This window comes from Canis lupus, chromosome 32, assembly GCF_003254725.2.
Source record: "Canis lupus dingo isolate Sandy chromosome 32, ASM325472v2, whole genome shotgun sequence".
Taxonomy (NCBI): Eukaryota; Metazoa; Chordata; class Mammalia; order Carnivora; family Canidae; genus Canis; species Canis lupus.
This window is the reverse complement of record NC_064274.1, coordinates 21988367-22006983: the sequence shown is the minus strand read 5'-3', so window position 1 is coordinate 22006983 and position 18617 is coordinate 21988367. Positions and strand designations below refer to the sequence as shown.

The following is an 18617-nucleotide window of genomic DNA, read 5'->3' as shown; positions in this document are numbered from 1 at the left end:
AGCTCAACTCTTGATGCTCTTCCTCTGCCTTCATCCCATTTCCAATAAAAATCATTATCAAAATCCCCTTAGGCAGTTAAGCGGCCTTGACTGTCTAGCTCAAAATTGTCTCCATGCCACCTGGGTGGTTCCGTTAAGCCACTGGCTCTTGACTTCAATTGAGGTTATGACTTTAGGGTCCTAAGATCGAGCCCCCAAGGTGGGGCTCCATGCTGGCTGTTGAGCCTCCTTAAGATTTTCTCCCTTTGCCCCTACCCCTGCTCATGAGTGGGCTCTCTCTCTAGGGAAAAATAAATAAATAAATAAATAAATAAATAAATAAATAAATAAATAAATAAATTCTGTGGTGGCATATTCTCACATTCTGTGGTGGCATATTCTGGTGCCCTTCAGGGGCAGTGAATCAAAGATGAGCCTGGAAAAGTAGCAGGGAGGCTGGCAAGCCTTATTAAAAATTTAGATGTCGGGCAGCCCGGGTGGCTCAGCGGTAATTTAGATGTCATTCTGACGGCATTAAGAAGTCACTAAAACTTTTTAAACAGGAGTGATGTAGTCAGATTGCACTCAGAATGATTAGCTACCATGTGCAATGAATTGTCCACTCTGCAGCCAATCTTACCATTTCTTGGTTAAAAATCTCAAGTGCCTTCCAACAGCCCTTAGAGTAAAAAACCAAATTTTCACTTTTTTACAGGGCTCTTCTGGATCTGAGCCTGAAGGCTGACTTAACTAATCCACCTGACCCCTAAATGCTAGTCTTTTCCTTTTTCCTGGGCACCATTCAGCCTCTCCCAATTTTGGAGCATTCTTGCCCTGAGGTTCCTCCGCTTGCATTGGGCTTGGTGAATTCCTCAATCTTCTGGCTTCAGATTAAAGACCTCTGGGCTCCTCAGGAAGCTTTTCTCTGCACTCCCAGACTTTCCCTTTCCCTATAATGAGATCCCAGAAGCCCATCACACTCAATATTTGAATGATTACTCATTTAACGAATCTGTCCCCACGAGGCTGTAACCTGGACAGGGGCAGAGACTGTGAGGTCTCATTGTGGGGGTCTAACAAGTGAGCTGCCAATGGCAGCACAGAATAGCACAGAATAGACAGATAAAGCTCAATGAATGGATAAAAACAAATGTAAAAAAACAAAAACAAACACATGCCTCCTGGAAGCATGAATCCAGTTAAAAACTATTCTAACAATAGAGTTGAGATGAAAGGGTGGAGATGGAGAGGAAGGGAGCAGCTGCAAGAGCTATTTGGGATGTCTGATCGACAGGAAGCTAATTATATTTTATATACTCAACTAATTGCACTTTACCTGGTGGCTAGGTGTGTCCTCTGCCATAGATTTCTTCTTGCAGACCAGCACTACCATGAAATTCCATTTAGCTAATGCAATGGGAGAATTATGACCCTAAAGAATTTATGAAGCTTGAACTACTCAAGACTGATGTATCTCCTTTATCCTTCTGATAAGTGCCACCCCATCCCCCAGGCAAGGCACCGGAGAAATCAAATACTAATTCCCCTACTTCAGAAAAGAATAGCAATTGAGACTTTGGATGAGGCCTGGATGCCTTTTAACTTGAGATACCATTTCCTTTCTCAATACCTCCCTTGAAATGTAATGTCTGCCTTCCAGAGATTTCCATGGGTTTAACGTAATTGGCCCATAATTGAAGAAGCCAGCATATCAGCAGCTCACAAGACTCAAATATCAAAAGATCCACTCCTGAGGAGTCCCATCTGTCCTTAAGCACAAACAGTATTGAAACAGGAATCCAGTCTTTACCTGTGACTCCAGGAAAGACACTGAGAAAATCTCATTTGTAACCCCCAGAAACATTACTCAGATGGGTACTGCTTCCAAATTCTCAAGCCTCCTCAAATTACTTTGCATGTTCTTTCTTAACATAATCTCCCAAAACTCTCTTTCCATTCCAAAGTTGGGCTCTTCTTCCCCCTGCCTGTTGGTGTCCCCTCCAGCCAGCAGGGCTTCACCTGCCTTGGTGTTCTTTCCCAATTATCTGCTCAGAAGCAGACCATCCTCTGGAGTTCAGGAGAGGGTAGGGAGCAGGAGCCAATAGTTTTCCTTTTTGGGTGTGGGCAGGAGAAAGGCTAGGCATACTCACATGTGATCATATTGTTCATAAAACTAAGTGTAGACTCCTTAAGCTTAGATGCTTTATATCACAAGGCCAAGTCAAACTCACAAATTCTACTTTAAACACTAAAAAACAATAATTTCAAATTTACAGCATTAATTTAATATTAAAATTAAATTTCTTTTCCTGAATCTAAGTTTCCACATCACATTTACTAGTACATGATGGCTTTAGTTTGTGAGATTATATATATATATATATATATCATCCTGTGCTAGGTGATGACTCAATTTTGCCACCACTATTCCCTATTCAAACTACTGTTCTGCAAAATAATTATTTCTGTATTGCACAAATGATGCTGCCTGGCCTTCACTTGACAAGAATGCTTCATTTACATATTAAGTCTACTTCTGGTTTTTCTCAGCCTATGGTGAGTAAAGTGGTACTATTGGGGGGGTCAACACAATTATGAAAAGGAAATAAATTGAGAGGTTGTCCTCAGTTAGAAGGTGATTAAGGGGATCCCAACTATGCAAATACTAATTTTTTAGATTAGCATCAAAATGAAAACATAATATTTTTCCATTTCTTATAGATTCTTATGATTCCTCAGAGGTCTTGACACTCCACTGGAAAAACATAGCTCCAAGGTATTGTTTGGTGACTGCCAGCCCCAATATTCATATAATCTCTCTCTTTCAGCCTTCTCTAGTATCACTTCCCTGTAGGGAAAGTAACCAGCTTTTATCCAGTTTTAGGAAGAAAGTCTATCCCAAAGGTTCCCAAAAAGTTCTAAAATTCCAGGTGGTCTCTCCCTCCTGTCTCTAAACCCAAAGCATTTATTAAACATAACAATTCGCAATTCATCATTGAAACCTTTTCTGTATATTGACTTACCCACTGTTATTATTTAACGAGTTGATGCCTGACCTCTACTAGATTGAATCTCCACTACCACTCCCAAAGACCAGTAACCAGAATCTTTTTTATTTTATTTATTTATCTTAGAGAGAGAGAGAGAGCTCATTAGTGGGAAAGGTGAGAGGAGGGCTAGATGGAGAGAATCTCAACTGGAGTTCAAATCTGAGCACGGAGCCTGAAGCTGGGTCTCGATCTCACAATGCTGACATCATGGCCTGAGCCAAAATCAAGAGTCAGAGGATTAACCTATTGAGCCACGTAGGCACCCCCAGAGTCTTGCTTTGAAATTTATTTGGATCCTCACACTGTCTAGAGACATAATATCCATGCTGATTGATAAGAACATTTGTCCTTTTTGTGCTCTCTTGAGGATACCCACACAGTCCTTCTCAGGTCCCCGTGTGATATGGCTCCATAATTCCTCTTGACTCCACCATTCATAGTCATGCACAGTGTGTCAATTTGGACCTTCTGAGAAGTCGATGCCAAAACAAGATGAGAGGTGCAAAAGATTTATTGGAGGAAATGTTGGCAGGGAAACAAGTCTTCAGCCCATGATAAAGGTCTGATGTCTGCAAAAGTGAGGGAACAAGGGATCAGAGGATTAGGCAGGAAGACCTCAGAGGGAAAGCCTCACTAACCAATGAGATGCCCCCACACCAAGTGTGAGCTGACTCTGGAACCTGCACTGTGATCAATAATTAGTTGGAGCAGCTGGGGGACGTGTGGCCTAACATCCTTGTAGGGGTGGATCCAAGGGTACAACAGCTGAGCTGCCAGTTCACTATATCCCCCACTACAGATTCTCTTCAAGAGATGCTGGCATGGTGTGCCTCTGTAGCCACTACATAGAGCTTCACACAAATGAGCATAATTCAAAGTGCTTATGCTTCTAAGGATGTGTGCATATACACTCTTGCACAAATATCTCTGTCTTAAGCTTGATTGCAAATTATAAAATAAACCTCCATCTCAGAAATCATTAAACATGTGAGAGATTTGGACAAAGGAGAAATTAGAAGCCTCTGATAAGTGCTTAAGACCCCGTGGGGAGCCCAGTGCTGGACTCGATCCCAGGACCCCAGGATCACAACCTGAGCCAAAGGCAGACGCTCAACCACTGAGCCACCCAGGTTCCCAACAGGCACCTTCTTGCTGTATCCTCACACAGCAGAGAAAGCGAGCTAGTCTCTTCTAAGAACCCTAATCCCATCATGAGCTGCCCCCCCAATCTTGACCTCACCTAAACCTAATTACCTCCCAAAAGTCCCATTTCTGAATACCATCACATTGGAGGTTAGGGCTTCAACATATAAATTTGCAGGATGTGGGAGATGACACTCAGCCCGTAGCAGCAGGAACAACAGAAGAGAAGAGGCATAGAAAAGTCTCAAGGTTCTGACAGGTATCTTAGAGATGAAGGCAAACCTAAGCATGATGTTCTGTCATCAGCTTCCGAAATGCCACAATTACTGAAGCTAACTCTGGTTTTGGTTTGTTTTGCTTTTTTTGCCTACAGGAGCCAAGGGGGTAAGTAAATGAGCAAGGAAGATCTAAAGAAATGTTACTGAGTACAGTGGGAGGGAAGGACACTGTAACAAATTTGAGAGCACTTGGTCCATTTAAATAGGACAGCAGCTGTGTAGCTTCCGCCTTGTGAGAATTTAGGTTGGCCATATCCTGTGTTGTTTAAAGGTAATGGAGTAATGTAAGTTTTACATGAAATCTTCTTATGATTAAACATTGGTTAAAGAAATATACAAAGCACTCTTCAGTCCAAACAGACAGGGCTGCAAACCTACTTTATAACACAGGCCACTAAATTTTCCCCTTTTCCCTGCTGTGATACCTTCCCCAAAGATATTTATATTACAAAGGCTTGGAAACCTTTAAAGGGAAAAACTCTGGCAAGTGAGATTTTCATACTAAAGAAAAGGGAAGATACTGGACACTGTACCTTCTCTGTGCCCTCCAAATCTCAAATGTACTCTATGCCCCATTTCAACTACGTCTAAGACTAATCCTGGTTAGAAAACAGAGTCTAAATGAACACTTTGATTTTCGACAAGAATCAAATCCATCTTCCATAATAGTTTTATTTCATAAGACATCAAAAAGTACACAGTTGTCATTTTGGTAAGTACTTCAATTTTATTTAAGAAGTAAATCCTTGGATTCGAGGAGCTTTTCCCCAATCGGCATCTTATAAGAAGGACAAGCCTCTCAGACTGGTCTTAGACCTCACATTTGACTGGTCATGCACTGTATATGCTGTCAGTCACCACCCCTCATTTAAAAGGTACCAGTATAAAGGAAAAGTAATTATCTGTTCAGGGCCTGATTCTGTTGCTTAACTGCTTGAATGGCTCCCAAAAATTCCACTGGGAACCACAGGCACAGAAGTGCTAGAGCATCTCCTCTTTTCTGTTGAAAAGTTAAAATAGGGCATCTTATCACCATGGTTACAGAGTTCTGTGGGTAGTCTTGGTCCCTTACTAACCAAAAAGATCAGTGAAGTGACCAACAGGGAATCTGCACTGCAGCTGCCCTGACATGCTGATAACAGTAGAGGAGCTCACAGGCAACCTGAGGCATCCTGGAACTGACATGTGCTTTCCAATAACGGGTCTACACAAGGAAAAACATCTTATGTGTTTTCCAATAATTACAAAGATCAATGTGAATTTATGCATACTTTTGCAATTAATTAGAAGATACAATTATTCATGATAAATAGGTATAGAAGGATAACTTGGGGTAATACTCATTACATGAATTTAAGATCAACAAAATTAAATTGAACTCGAGAGAAGCAAAATGCATGGTCTTATTTAAAACTATAAATGTAGACAGATGTCTCTATTCGGCCGGCTTGTATCGGGTATCTGCTATGTGATATACCTTGTGTTGGATGAGGTGCATCACACAGGCATGAAAGGCAACAGCCCCACTGCAAATTGATCATAAACTAATCAGAGGTTTGTAAGTGGAAAAATTATTAGCCAGTATAATAAGTGCTATGTGAATGTTATCAATAAATGGTCAGAGGGCACGAAGGCAAGAATAATTGTTTGAGAGAGTGCATGGAGGCTTCCAAGTGGAAAGGGCAGGTTCTAGGTCGATGAGCAGCAGAGGAGAAAGCCTGTGCAAAGGCCCTGGTGTGAAAGGGCGCCACCTGTAGGCAGTGACAGTAAGAACCCCATTGCAGCTGGAGCTCTGGACCTTGGCTTTGGCAGAAGCTGAGGCAGGGAGACTATTTGAGGCCACAATAGGCAAAACCTTTTTTTTTTTTTTTAATTTTTTATTTATTTATGATAGTCACACAGAATGAGAGAGAGAGGCAGAGACACAGGCAGAGGGGGAAGCAGGCTCCATGCACCGGGAGCCCGACGTGGGACTCGATCCCAGTACTCCAGGATCGCGCCCTGGGCCAAAGACAGGGGCTAAACCGCTGCACCACCCAGGGATCCCCGCAAAACCTTTTATACTGGATTTAATACTGTAGGCAACAAGGAGACAATTGGACTTTAGTCAGAACACAAGATGATCAAATTTGATCTCAAAAGTCTCCGTAGCTGCCATATGGAGAAGAACTAGAATAGTTAGAAACCCATAGGAAATATAAAATGAGCATACTGCACTGATGTGATGTGCCAGGCTTTTTGTTGTTTGATGCACTCTTCTTTTATTAAATATATATTCATAAGAAAAACTTCTTATAAAATACACAGATCAGTTTTATAGTAGACTGTATCCATATCCCCAAGGATTTTGTGTACAGGAAAAGCATCTCGTGGGATAACTTTTTTATACTTTCTAATAAGAGAATGGGCTTAATTAATCACTTTTTCAGAATTCAGAGACTCAAAAATTTGTTTATTTGACTCTCATGCATTTTGCATTTCAGAACCTTGAAAATAGGCCCCTGCATAGAGCCCAAAGAGGTTGGGGGTTATTTTAAAGGCTTCCAAAAAAAAAAAGTATCCACAGCACTCCCTTGGAAGTAATTAATTCTGGTATCCATAACGTTTTGTTAGAGAAAGAAATGCAAAAAAAAGAAAAGTTATGCTACAGAATAACAAGCAGGGAAATTTTTTAAAAAAACAACAAAAGGGACTCCAAGGAGAGTTTGAAGCTGTTATGCACCTTTTCCCCTGAGTAATGGGAAATATTTCTTACCTTCCTCCTCCACCACTCCTGACGAGTCATGAAATCCAGACATGAAATTTAGACAATATTTAATCACAGCTACATTCACCACTAATCATCAATAGACACAACCCCAGTAGCTTGTGTCAACCATGGGAGCCCAAGGCAAAAAGAATCCTCAAGGTGGGGGAAACCTGGGTGGCTCAGTGGTTGGGTGTCTGCCTTTGGCTCAGGGCTTGATCTCAGGGTTTGGGATCGAGTCCCACATCGGGCTCCTGCAGAGAACTTGCTTCTTCCTCTGCCTATGTCTCTGCCTCTCTCTCTTTGTCTCTCATGAAAAAAATAAATAAAATCTTAAAAAAAAAAAGAATCCTCAAGAGTTACAGAAGTAAGACTTCACTCACAACCCTGTAATAATTTCCTGCTGATTCCACAAGAGAAGGAATTTACTGAATTTAATTCGTGAAAAAAGACACGATTATGACCTTATCTCCAGGAAATGGGCTAATCATCCACACACATTATCTATTGTAACAATACAACATCCTATTTTTCCCACTTTACAGATGAAAGAAAAGCCTTAGAGACACGAATGTTCCTAAGGTCACACAGCTGGTAAATGGCCCAAATAGGATTGGATCCATAACTTCTTGATTCTAAAGCTTGTGCTCTCATTCAAGAGAGCTACCAACAAAAAAAAATAAAAATAAAAATAAAAATTAAAAAAAATAAATTAATTAATTAAAAAAAAAAAAAAAAAAGAGAGCTACCAACATAAGGAGTGCCAAGTGCCAGCTGAATAAGACAAGCAGTGAACTCGATAGTTTTTAGAACTTTTTGTCTGGGTTGAAGGGCCAAGGAAGTCTTCCTGGTGAGGGCGGCACTCGACCTGAATCCTATGCACAAGCCAAAAGATAAGGAAAGCCCATTCCAGGTTTGAATTGAATAGCAAACACAAAGAGATATTAATCGATATGTGACATAAGATATAAATTTATACATACTTATACACTCAATAAACATACTACACACCCATTATGTGTAAGATACTATACTAGAGATAGGGAGGTGAATAAGAAGGTTATGTGAGGGCAACAGCATTTCTATAAAAATTGTTGTGAAGTGCCCCTGCCTTACAAGGTTACTATGTTAACCAATATAACTACAGCAAGGGGTTGGTAGAGAAAAAGAATAAGACAAGACTGTCAATGTAATTTGTAATGAAACTTGTAGGCTAATAAGTTTGTAATTGCGACGCCTCAGTATAAAATGATTTTGAAGTGGCTGACAAAGATACCATGGTGAACAGAATGAAATGTAAAAATCTGAGAAAGATTGGAGTGAAAAAATATATATATAAAAAAATAAGATGAAGCTGGGTCAAGGTCAGTCAAAAAGCCAAAGGCCTGCTTGGAAAGGGCTATAAATCCGGCTTTATATTTCCTATACCTTGTAAACTCCCCTCTCCAAATCATCAGTTATGATTCTATAAGATAAAACAAATCATTCAATTAAAAATAAAATTTAAAAAAATTAAAAATAAAATAAAATCGAATTTCTGATAGTTGGAATCAGAATAGCTAACATTTATTGGTTATCATTTGTAACTACAATATGGGGCTTAATTAATTAATATGCATTTTTCACCCGATGATCACAGTAACTTCACTCAATAGGTGCTATTGTAGCCTTCCTTGTACAGAGAAGAAACTATGCCTTAGAGAAGTTAAGTGGATTTCCCAAAAGTACCTAACTGGTCTCCAATCAAGGAAACTCTTTACTTACCTCAAACCCAGAAATTTAACTGCTAGATTATATCTAAAAAAAATTTTCCCAGTAGGACACCAAAAAATAGACCAAGCAATGAAGAACAGTGAACCTCACTTCAATAAGCATATAAACTACCTGGGGATCTCAAGATACAGACTCTGATTCCATAAATCTGGGATGGGTCTTGAGAATCTGCATTTCTAACCAACTCTCAAGAGATACTCTTGTTGTTGGCCCAGACCACAGTGTGACTGGCAAGCTGTAGTGAACAATATTGCTACGGTTTCCAGGGGTTCTATCTTACAGCACCCCTCAAAGGAAGTGGATGACCTAAATCAAAGCATTTCAATACCAGCATCTTTTTTGTTTTTTGGTTTTTGGTTTTTGTTTTTTTAGAGAGGGACTGCAGAGGGTGGAGGAGGGACATTGGGAGAGGGAGAGAATCTTAGGCAGACTTCCCACTGATCTCAGAGCTGGAAGCAGGGCTCAATCTCACAATCCTGAGATCATGACCTGTGAAATCAAGAGTCGGACACTTTACCAACTGAGGCATGCAGGTGCCCTGCACCTCTTTTTAAAAGCAAAATTATACAAGAAATGTAGCACTGGAATGGTTTGGCCTAACCAAGGAATTTAGAGAAAGAAAGAAGGGTATTCTATTAATAATATACCTTATGTTCACACTAGTCTGTATTTAATTGCAACAAAATTGTAACGAATCCCTTCCACTAGAGACAGGTACTGATGACGCGATCTCAAGGAGGTGGGTGTAAGTGCTAATTACACACATGGCTCTGATTTACTTTGAGAAAGTAAAAAAGGCCAAAGCAGAAGGAGATTCATAAGGAAAGGGAAATGGCCTCAGATTTTTAAGGGAAATGATCTCAGATTTTCGAAATCTGTTTAAGAAACAGCTTTTTCTAAAATCACTGCTACATGGCAGCACCTAACATAAAGAACTTCTCCTTTCAATTAACAAAGGATGAGAAGGAGCCTCCGAGAATACTGCCTCTGAGCCCACGATTTTATAACATAATTGCCTATGTTCAATCACTATTTTGCTTTTAACTTCAAACCTGTTGCCAAGGAAACATCAATATCGAAGCACATTCAAGGTGAATCTTTCTTCTTCACGTTTTTGAAGTGAATCAGTTAGCAAGGTAGCAATGAGTTACAGAGTTTCATTAATCCAGTACTTAGTTGGATCTAATCCCAATCACCACGTCCTTGATAAATCCACTGGACCTTCTTATGCCTCCTCTTCTTTACCCATAAAATGACTACGATGATAGGGTTGTACTCCCTCACAATGTACTTCTGGGGCATCGTCATTTCATCTGATGGACACTTTGTCACTTCATTTTCACAGTCAGGAATTCACAGATTCAAAGTCTTCTCTGTGTTTACACCGTTAGGGAAAGGGACTGAGAACCCCCTTTTCCTCCTTCAGGAATGCAAAGCCAATACTCAACTTGCCAAAAGGAGAGAAAGTAATGTGATAGCAGAATGATATTTTTATTTTTTTTCTTTCAAGTTTTCATTTAAATTCCAGTTAGTTAACATAATTCATTTCAGGTATTAGTTTCGGTAGTATTCAGTGATTAATCACTTACATACAACACCAGGGCTCATCATAAGTGCCCTCCTCAATGCCCATCACCATTTGGCCCATCTCTCTGCCCACCTCATGTCCAGCAACCCTCAGTTTGTTCTCTATAATTAAGAGTCTGTTTTATGGTTTGCCTCTCTTTCTTTCCCCTCTATGTTTATCTGTTATGTAGAATGAAATTTTTAAAGATACCACCACTGCAACTATCACATAGTTCAGGTTTCTCAGTTTCATGGTGCTTTAGAACTCACAGCCAAGGAAAACCACAAGCTGAGACGTGTCTAACAAGGTCCTTCTGGGTCATTGGCTACTGGGTAGAAATGATCACAAATGGGTAGATTCAGGTAACATGCCCCAGACGTTTATATAATTTGAAGGTTTCTTATAGAAAAAAAGCAAACTTGTGGATTCAAAAATGAGTACAAGTGTATCAGGGAATACGAAAAGAAATCACAATAAGTAATAAATTAAAAACTGACAGACACCGTAAATGTCCAGAAAAATATCATAATTTTATTAACTTCTTGACACACTGATGTGATGAGTCTTTTTTACTCTTCTTTGAACTTCATGCTCCTTAAACAACTTTTCGTATGATAATTATTTTATGATTTCCATGGAGAAGATGGAGTTCGATATTTCCGTAAGCAGGTTTGCTCACAATTTACTTATGAAACCATCAGAAGAGCTTCCTTCAGCTTCACAACTCATTACTGGTAACTTCATATAAATTTTTAAGATTGTGGTCAATATCAGGGAGGCTCTTGTCAAGTGTCTTTAACATGTGAGTTCTAGGGTTAAGGGAATTTCTAACAGTTGCACCTATTTGAGTACATATCAAATCATTTCCTCCCCTGCTACCCACATGCCTCTGATGTTGGGTACTAAACACATTCAGCAGCTTGACTGCACCTCTGGCCTTGCACCTAAGCAAATCACAGTAGGAGTGGAGTTTTTTTAGAAGCTATTCCAACACCAAGACAGCTAGCAGTAACTCAACCTTGTGTAGAGATGTGAGTCAAATATGTCCCATAAACCCAAACTAAACACATTCCCAAAGTCAACTTTCCCACAACTGAAGCCCAGAAATGCCTGAAGCTTCCCAATGCCAGTTGGTGGAGGGCAAATGTGATGGAAAGCAAGTCAAAATGAGAGGAGAAAGTGATCCTTGCCTACCTCAGTTAAAATGTCTTATTTTGACTCCCTGCTAAGAGGCCCGGGGGCTTAAACTCCATTTGCTTTATTGTCAGTCCACTTTGGACAGAAAATGGCTCTTCTCTCATTTTCTCATGCCAGATAACTAATATACTCACCTTCAATATGATCACATCAGGCAAAGAATTGCACTACATGCTTTTTTTAAAGCTCATGTAATCCTCACGTCAACACCAAAGCTACTGATTAAGGCACACACAGCTCAGGGAACATAGGCTCTGAAAGTTGACGCCATTTGTTTGAGACTGCAAAACTAGTGCAATCATTTCTCAAACTGGCACACATGCAAGTGTGCTCTCTTGCCTTCTTGAGAGAACAGAGTGAGCTGCAAGTAGAAGAATGAGAGAAGGATTTACTATGCTTTCTTTAGCCAAAAAAAAAAAAAATGAGTAGATATCAAAGACTCATTAAGAATTTAAAGTGCTACATTGATAACTTCTAGTATTGAGTTGGACCCTAGGCTAAGAATCCAAAAAGTTGATTCAGATATTGGCACTGCTTTAAGGTAACTTGGGGAATCAAGATTCAATGAATCTTACTAAATGGCCTTGATTTGATAGTTCTTCCCAAAGCAGTATATATAGATTGTACCTTACAAAAGTCTGTAATAAAGCATGGTCATAAGAAATTTGTTTGAACTACCAGTTATAATTCTCGTTGGTTTCCTGACTGAGCTTATATCCATTACCCCAGGGAATCCTACGGTGACAAAACTTAACTCCAAAACCCTAGCTCTGTTGAGACCATTGAAAGGCACCTAATCACTATTTCGGTTTGCACCATTAGTCTATCCCATGTGCCTCTGAGCATGTGGCCACACTAGAAAGTTCAACTCCAGGAGACTATAGACAGGCTCTTTTGAGGGGATCTTAAATGCAAAACATGCTGCATTTAAGACCCATACACTCTTCATAAACTCTTTCAAACAGAAGTGTTCCCCACTATTACTCATCAGAAATATACAAATTGAAACTACAGTAAGATGACACTCTGCGATGACCAGAAGAGATTATATTTAAAGACTGACCTATCTCAATGTTGGCAAGGGTGTGGAGAAACTGGAACTCTCAAACATTGGTGGTAGGAGTGTAAAATGGCACAACCACTTTGCAGAAATATTTGGCAGAACAAACTAAAGCTAAACCTGTGTGTACCCTCTACCCAACAACTCCATTCCTGGATATATATCCAAAAGAAATTAGTGCATATATCTATCAAAAGACACATACAAGAATTTTCATAGGCATTCTTTTGGTAATCACCAGAAACTGGAAACAACCATTTAAGTTAAACTCCCATGAGTAGTAGAAAGGATATATTGTAGTGACATCATACACTGGAATACTGTCCAGAAAAAGAGAATGAATTAACTTCAGCTGCAGGCAATGACAATAAATCTCACAAACAAGCATGAGTGAAAGAATACAGATACAACAGACTATATAGTACAATTTTTAAACCAAATTTACACACAAATATGACAGCATTCACAAGCAGGCAAAACTACTCAGAAGTGATAGACAACAAGAGAGTGATTACTTGGAGGAATAGATTAGGAAGGAATATTGGAAATCAAAATCTTCTGACTGGTGGTTATGCAGGTGATAATGTGCAAAATTCATTGAGTTAAAGGCCTAAGATCTGTGTTCCATAAATCTATACCTGAATGTAAAATATTTTTATATATTGATGCCAAGGCAGACCTGCCTTGCAAAGAAAAAAGATCAAGATATCAAAACAATTAAACAGGAACCTGGGGGCATAGACAAGAGAGCAGAGTCTCAACCATTGTGACTTATAAGGAGTACAGGGGAAGGAAGGGGGCAGCAAAATCTGGTCTCTCTCTCTAAGCCAACAAATATTTACAAATTTGTGTCCTCTTGTCTGTCTCTGTCTCTCCCCGCCTCCTCCCTTCAATTTCTTTCTTGTTTCTTGCTTTTCCCACTTGAATCTTTCCCCAATTACAGAAAGGAAAGCAAGAAGATCTTTGGAGTCAGGGAAATCCTGATATTTCACACTTTGGTTTTGCATGAAGAGTTTGGCTTCAATCGGCTCAGTGGACTGGCAGGTCATGCCCTATTTAACACTCAAGTGGTAAGAAAGTCAAAATTGAAGGGGTTTTATAGTGAGTCCCAAATGGCCTTTCTAATTGCAGTTATGTTTTTCAATAACTTGAATTACTCTACCACTTTATTTCAGCAATGAAGAGCTGTTAGAAGACATATTAACACCCTCAAATACCTAAAATCAATGTTAGTTGGAGATATTCATAGACATCAACTAAAGGAATTTTTAAAAATAAAGACATTGAACACCAGGTAGTGGTTATTTCTATGGTAGCAGCATAATGGCAGGCTTTGGTTGTCACTATAAACAAGTCTTTGATATACTGCTTTAGAATGCAATGCAGTAAAGTGGTATCATTGTGAAAGTCTAAAAAAAAATTCATTTACATGATGCCAGAAAGTTTTGCCCTAGTATTATGCAAATGAATACTCATGGCTCAGGATAAAATTTCCAGAGCTTTATCTCAAACAATATAGATTGAAATGAAGACTGTGTCCTCTGGGAAAATGTTAAGTTCTTAAAAGTGGAACTGTTATCAACAGTTCAAGTGAAGAATTTAGTTTATGTATTTTGGATTTTCTATACTGGAAGGTTTTTAATTGCTTCATGAAATATGAAAGCAGAACAAAAAACGATCTTGGACCATTTCATCAACATCTTTGTGAGTTTGAGCAAGTTTGGACAAGAAGTGTTATCAAAACTAACCCCTGTGCTTTGGAATCAAAATACAGTGTGAAGACAGAGTTTGGGATAAAGAGGAACAATAGCTTTATTGCTTTGCGGAGCAAAGGAGGCTATAGCAAGCAGGCTAAGGCCTTCAAAAACTGCAAGCCCTCCCACAGGAAGGGGCTGGGGTTGGGGAGGGGTTATAGGGAAATACAAGATCTAGTCCATTTTGACAGGAATTGTCTAAGTGCTACTAGCCTCCTTCATCTTGTCTTTAGGGTGGTATTGGGTTCTCGAAACAAAAGGCTAAGAAGGGAGGAGGGGAGATTTGGGAAGGAGAGGAAAGAGGTTACTTTAAGATAGAAGTTCACCAAAGCATCAGCGCAGCCGTTTTGATTTCTGTTCAGCTTTATGACTTTAAGCAGTTTCAAAAGATTGACTAAGATTCAGTCATCTTGCATACAGTATAAATTTGATACTCAAACTTAAACATGAAACAAGTATTTTAAACAGCTTAATCATTTTATTGAATTCTAATTTGACATTTTTGTCATCCTCACATGTTTCTGAATTGTGCTATAATCTAAATGCAATAAATAAAGGTAACTATATTTAAGGTTAAAATGCCTCTTTAAAAGTTTAGGTATATGTTGTTCATGCTTAAAAAAAAGAAAAAGAAAAGACAGAAAATGTGGCTGAGTTATTGAGCTATTGAGCTAAGGTAAGTTCTCAAGTTTTCACTATGTACTCCTAATAAACCAAGTAGCTGCTCTTGGAGAATATTTGAAATTGTTAGGAAGGAGATTTGAGAGAGTAATGGTAGCAGAACTAGTTAAGAATTTCAAAATCTTATTCTACCTCTCATTTTATGACCCTGCACATATTACTTGACTTCTACACATTTATTCCCACATCTGTAAAATGAGAATGATGACACAATCCACCTCATAAGGCTTTTATAACTAATAAATGCTAAAATACTTAAAAGCAGTTAGGAAAAAACCTTACAACATGACAGGTGCTCAGTAAATGTGAGATCTTACATTTTATCCTTTTTTCTTTTGTTGGCAATATTCACAGCCTTTTAACTTTTTCCCCATAAAGGACTTTTTACACAAAGTAATACAAAAAGTAATACAATAAAATACCATAGAAATCTAATAGAGCAGATAATTGAAATTTAGAGACAAGAAAACAAGTTTATTTTAAGCAGAACACCACATGTCATAGATTAGGCTAATGACGAGTTTAGCTCCTTCAGTGATCTGTGGGTGCCAACTAACACATCCAAGAAGCCAAATCTCTGGTGACAGGTTCCTTCCTTCTTTCCCTCCTACCACTTCATATAATGTTCGCTGACTTGAAACTAAGCTGAGGTGAGCAGTAATGAAATCCAAATGAAATATTCCTCCATCCAGAAGAGCTCAAACTTGGATCCCAGGAAAACACAAGCAATACCTTGCTTAAAGGATTTTGAACAGCAAATTGATGATGCAGCAGCATATAAAACTATAACTAAAAGCCACTTCCATTTAAAGTTCCACTGAGCATTGCAAGGCAACAGTGAGTGAGGGAGAGGGAAGTGTCTCGATCCAGGAAGTGTGCAGCACACACACTACGGTTTGTAAAAACTCCTAATTCTTGTAGCTGGCAAGAGCTTGCTTCTGGTCCAAATAACATTCTCCAGAAGTTCCTGAGCTTCTTGAATCCCCTGTCTTGCACCAACATTAAGGAGAATCTCTACATCCCTAGAAGAGGCAGTTATTTAGTCGTGTAAAGAAAAAGTAAACCGAAAGCACCTGCATGTCCAATGTTTAGGCTAAGGCCAGGTTAACACCTGTTTGGACTCATTCTAAGGTATTGAGGGAAATACGTGCTGTTTCATCTGAGTTTCATCATAGGTGTCTTCATAATAAAATCAAAGCCACATGAAGAAATAGTCTTACAGCATCATAGTCCAGCTGGATTTTTTTTTTCCCCTATTTAGACGAGTTTTTCTAGCCAAGACTCTTAGGTAGTGTCTGAGACCCCTCTCTTGCAAGCAAATTCTAAATTCTAGTTTGGAAGTGGTAACTGGAGACAGGCCCCACTCGACATGCCTGTCCATCAGCTGTGAAACTACCAGCTGTCAGTCATAAGAGAACATATTGACTATACCATTTTGACTTGGCTGCCTTGGAAAGATCATTTCAAAATTTCATTACCAAATTATGCATGCAACTAATATCCCTGAGTGTTATGTCCATTCCCAAAACTCACTCTATATCTATCAGCACCTCACTGAGAATCCCTCTTTCTGAATCTTGTCTACTCACCAGTCTGAGGTAGATTAAAGGATAGAATTTGAAGGAGGAGGTTGTATGCATTACTTGGTAATGGAATATATGTCAGTTACATTAGTTGAAATAAAAAGCAAGCTGAAAGTTTAATGGTTTATTTTTGGGACCCTATCAAAATATCTCTGTCTCAAAATAGCTGCATAAAAAAATGTCACAGACTATGAACTATTCAAAAACATTGAGAACTTCTCCAGAGAAAATAGTCGTACTTCTCTTGATGACTACAAGTAACCAGAAGAGGATTAGTGCAATAAACACAGGGAGAATGTGCCCAAAGAGAGCTATCTCCCTTAGATTCTTATGTTTCATTCTGTTTATATGAAAATTCTATAAGGCCATAAAGATGGTATACCCAAGGTGTAGGAGACTGTAAGGACCGTGAAATAACCTGGCCTTTCGTCTCAAGTTCATGGAATGCCTTAAGAATATAACCAGTGGAATCTATGCACATGTATGAATCTTGGATTCCCTTACTTTGTGACTTTTATCATAACTCATAACAATGTAAGTACATAAAAAGGCAAGAGTAGGAAGTGAACTATATATAAAACACTTTTGTCTGTCAATTGCAGGTAACATATGGGGGCAGGTTTAGAAGGAATGACATCTCAACTAGAAGAGAAAAGACAGCTAATTTCATTACCCTACTTCCATGGATCCAGTCATGTTTTTAAGTTTTCCTACTGCAAGGTTTAAAGGAAGCATAGGGATGGTCCTGCTTGGAGGCTTGTCTGAAAAAGAAAGGAAAAGAAAAGGGGACTGGTTATATGGGCTGGAAGGGTGGTGGGGAGTGAGTATGCAATAAAAAACAAGGAAACAGTCTCACAAAAAGGTATGTCCTTAGTAAAATCAAAAGAAGTGCCAATACAAATATGTAACCATTAGTGGGAACCATCTTATTATAGATCTAGACAAACATTAAAAAGTCTCATTAAAAAATGTCTCTCATTTGAAGCATGTGCAATACTTACTTTTTTTTTTTTTTTATTCATGATAGTCACAGAGAGAGGGGCAGAGACACAGGCAGAGGGAGAAGCAGGCCCCACGCACTGGGAGCCCCACGTAGGATTCGATCCCGGGTCTCCAGGATCGCACCCTGGGCCAAAGGCAGGTGCCAAACCGCTGAGCCACCCAGGGATCCCCTGTGCAATACTTATTTTAAAACTAATATAAGAATAATTAAATCACTTATTTGCTCCAAACGTATTTGTTGGCTTTTCCAAATATCAAAATAATTATACTCTTCTCTCCAAAATACACAGGAAATCAAAATACAGGAAAGAACCATCTGGGAATGTTAGGAATTTGGTAAAATATAAGCTAATCCTTAAGCACTATTTCCAGTTGCTGTAGTATAAATGGGATATGCCAGTACTCTCCAATAGAGCTCTCCAAAGATAGAAATATTCTATATCTGCTCTGTCCAATAGAGTAGCTGCTACACACATGTGGCTATTAAGTACTTGGAATGTATATAGTGCAACTAAAACACTGAATATAGGGGCAGCCCCGGTGGTGTAGCGGTTTAGCGCCGTCTGCAGCCCAGGGCATGATCCTGGAAACCCTGGATGGAGTCCCATGTCAGGCTCTCTGCGTGGTGCCTGCTTCTTTCTCTGCCTGTGTCTCTGCCTTTCTCTCTCTCTGTGTCTCTACGAATAAATAAATAAAGTCTTAAAAAAAAACACTGAATATGTATTTATTTATTTAATTTATTGATGTATTTATTTATTTTTAGAGGGAAAAGGCAGAGCGAGTTGGAGAGAGAATCTTAAGCAG

General features: G+C 39.1%; 2 long non-coding RNA genes across 5 annotated transcripts in view; one reads left to right on the top strand and one right to left on the bottom strand.

The window, feature by feature from the left end:
- Nucleotides 1-14589, top strand: part of LOC112644732 (uncharacterized) — a 29605-nt gene extending 15016 nt beyond the window's left edge. The window contains exons 2-4 of the long non-coding RNA XR_007407782.1: nt 2701-2755; nt 13737-13863; nt 13969-14589. This is a non-coding gene — a long non-coding RNA (uncharacterized LOC112644732). The remainder of the gene's footprint in view (nt 1-2700; nt 2756-13736; nt 13864-13968) is intronic.
- LOC112644712 (uncharacterized) overlaps nt 3131-18617 on the bottom strand; it is a 35934-nt gene continuing 20447 nt past the window's right edge. For 2 of the 4 annotated variants that reach the window (XR_007407779.1, XR_007407778.1), the window contains exons 5-7: nt 17485-17572; nt 11868-12094; nt 11053-11274 (exon numbers count right to left, since the gene is read on the bottom strand). This is a non-coding gene — a long non-coding RNA (uncharacterized LOC112644712). Of the gene's footprint in view, nt 3599-11052; nt 11275-11867; nt 12095-15086; nt 16251-17484; nt 17573-18617 lie in introns of those variants that run through there. The other 2 variants (XR_007407780.1, XR_007407781.1) reach the window with 2 other exon arrangements.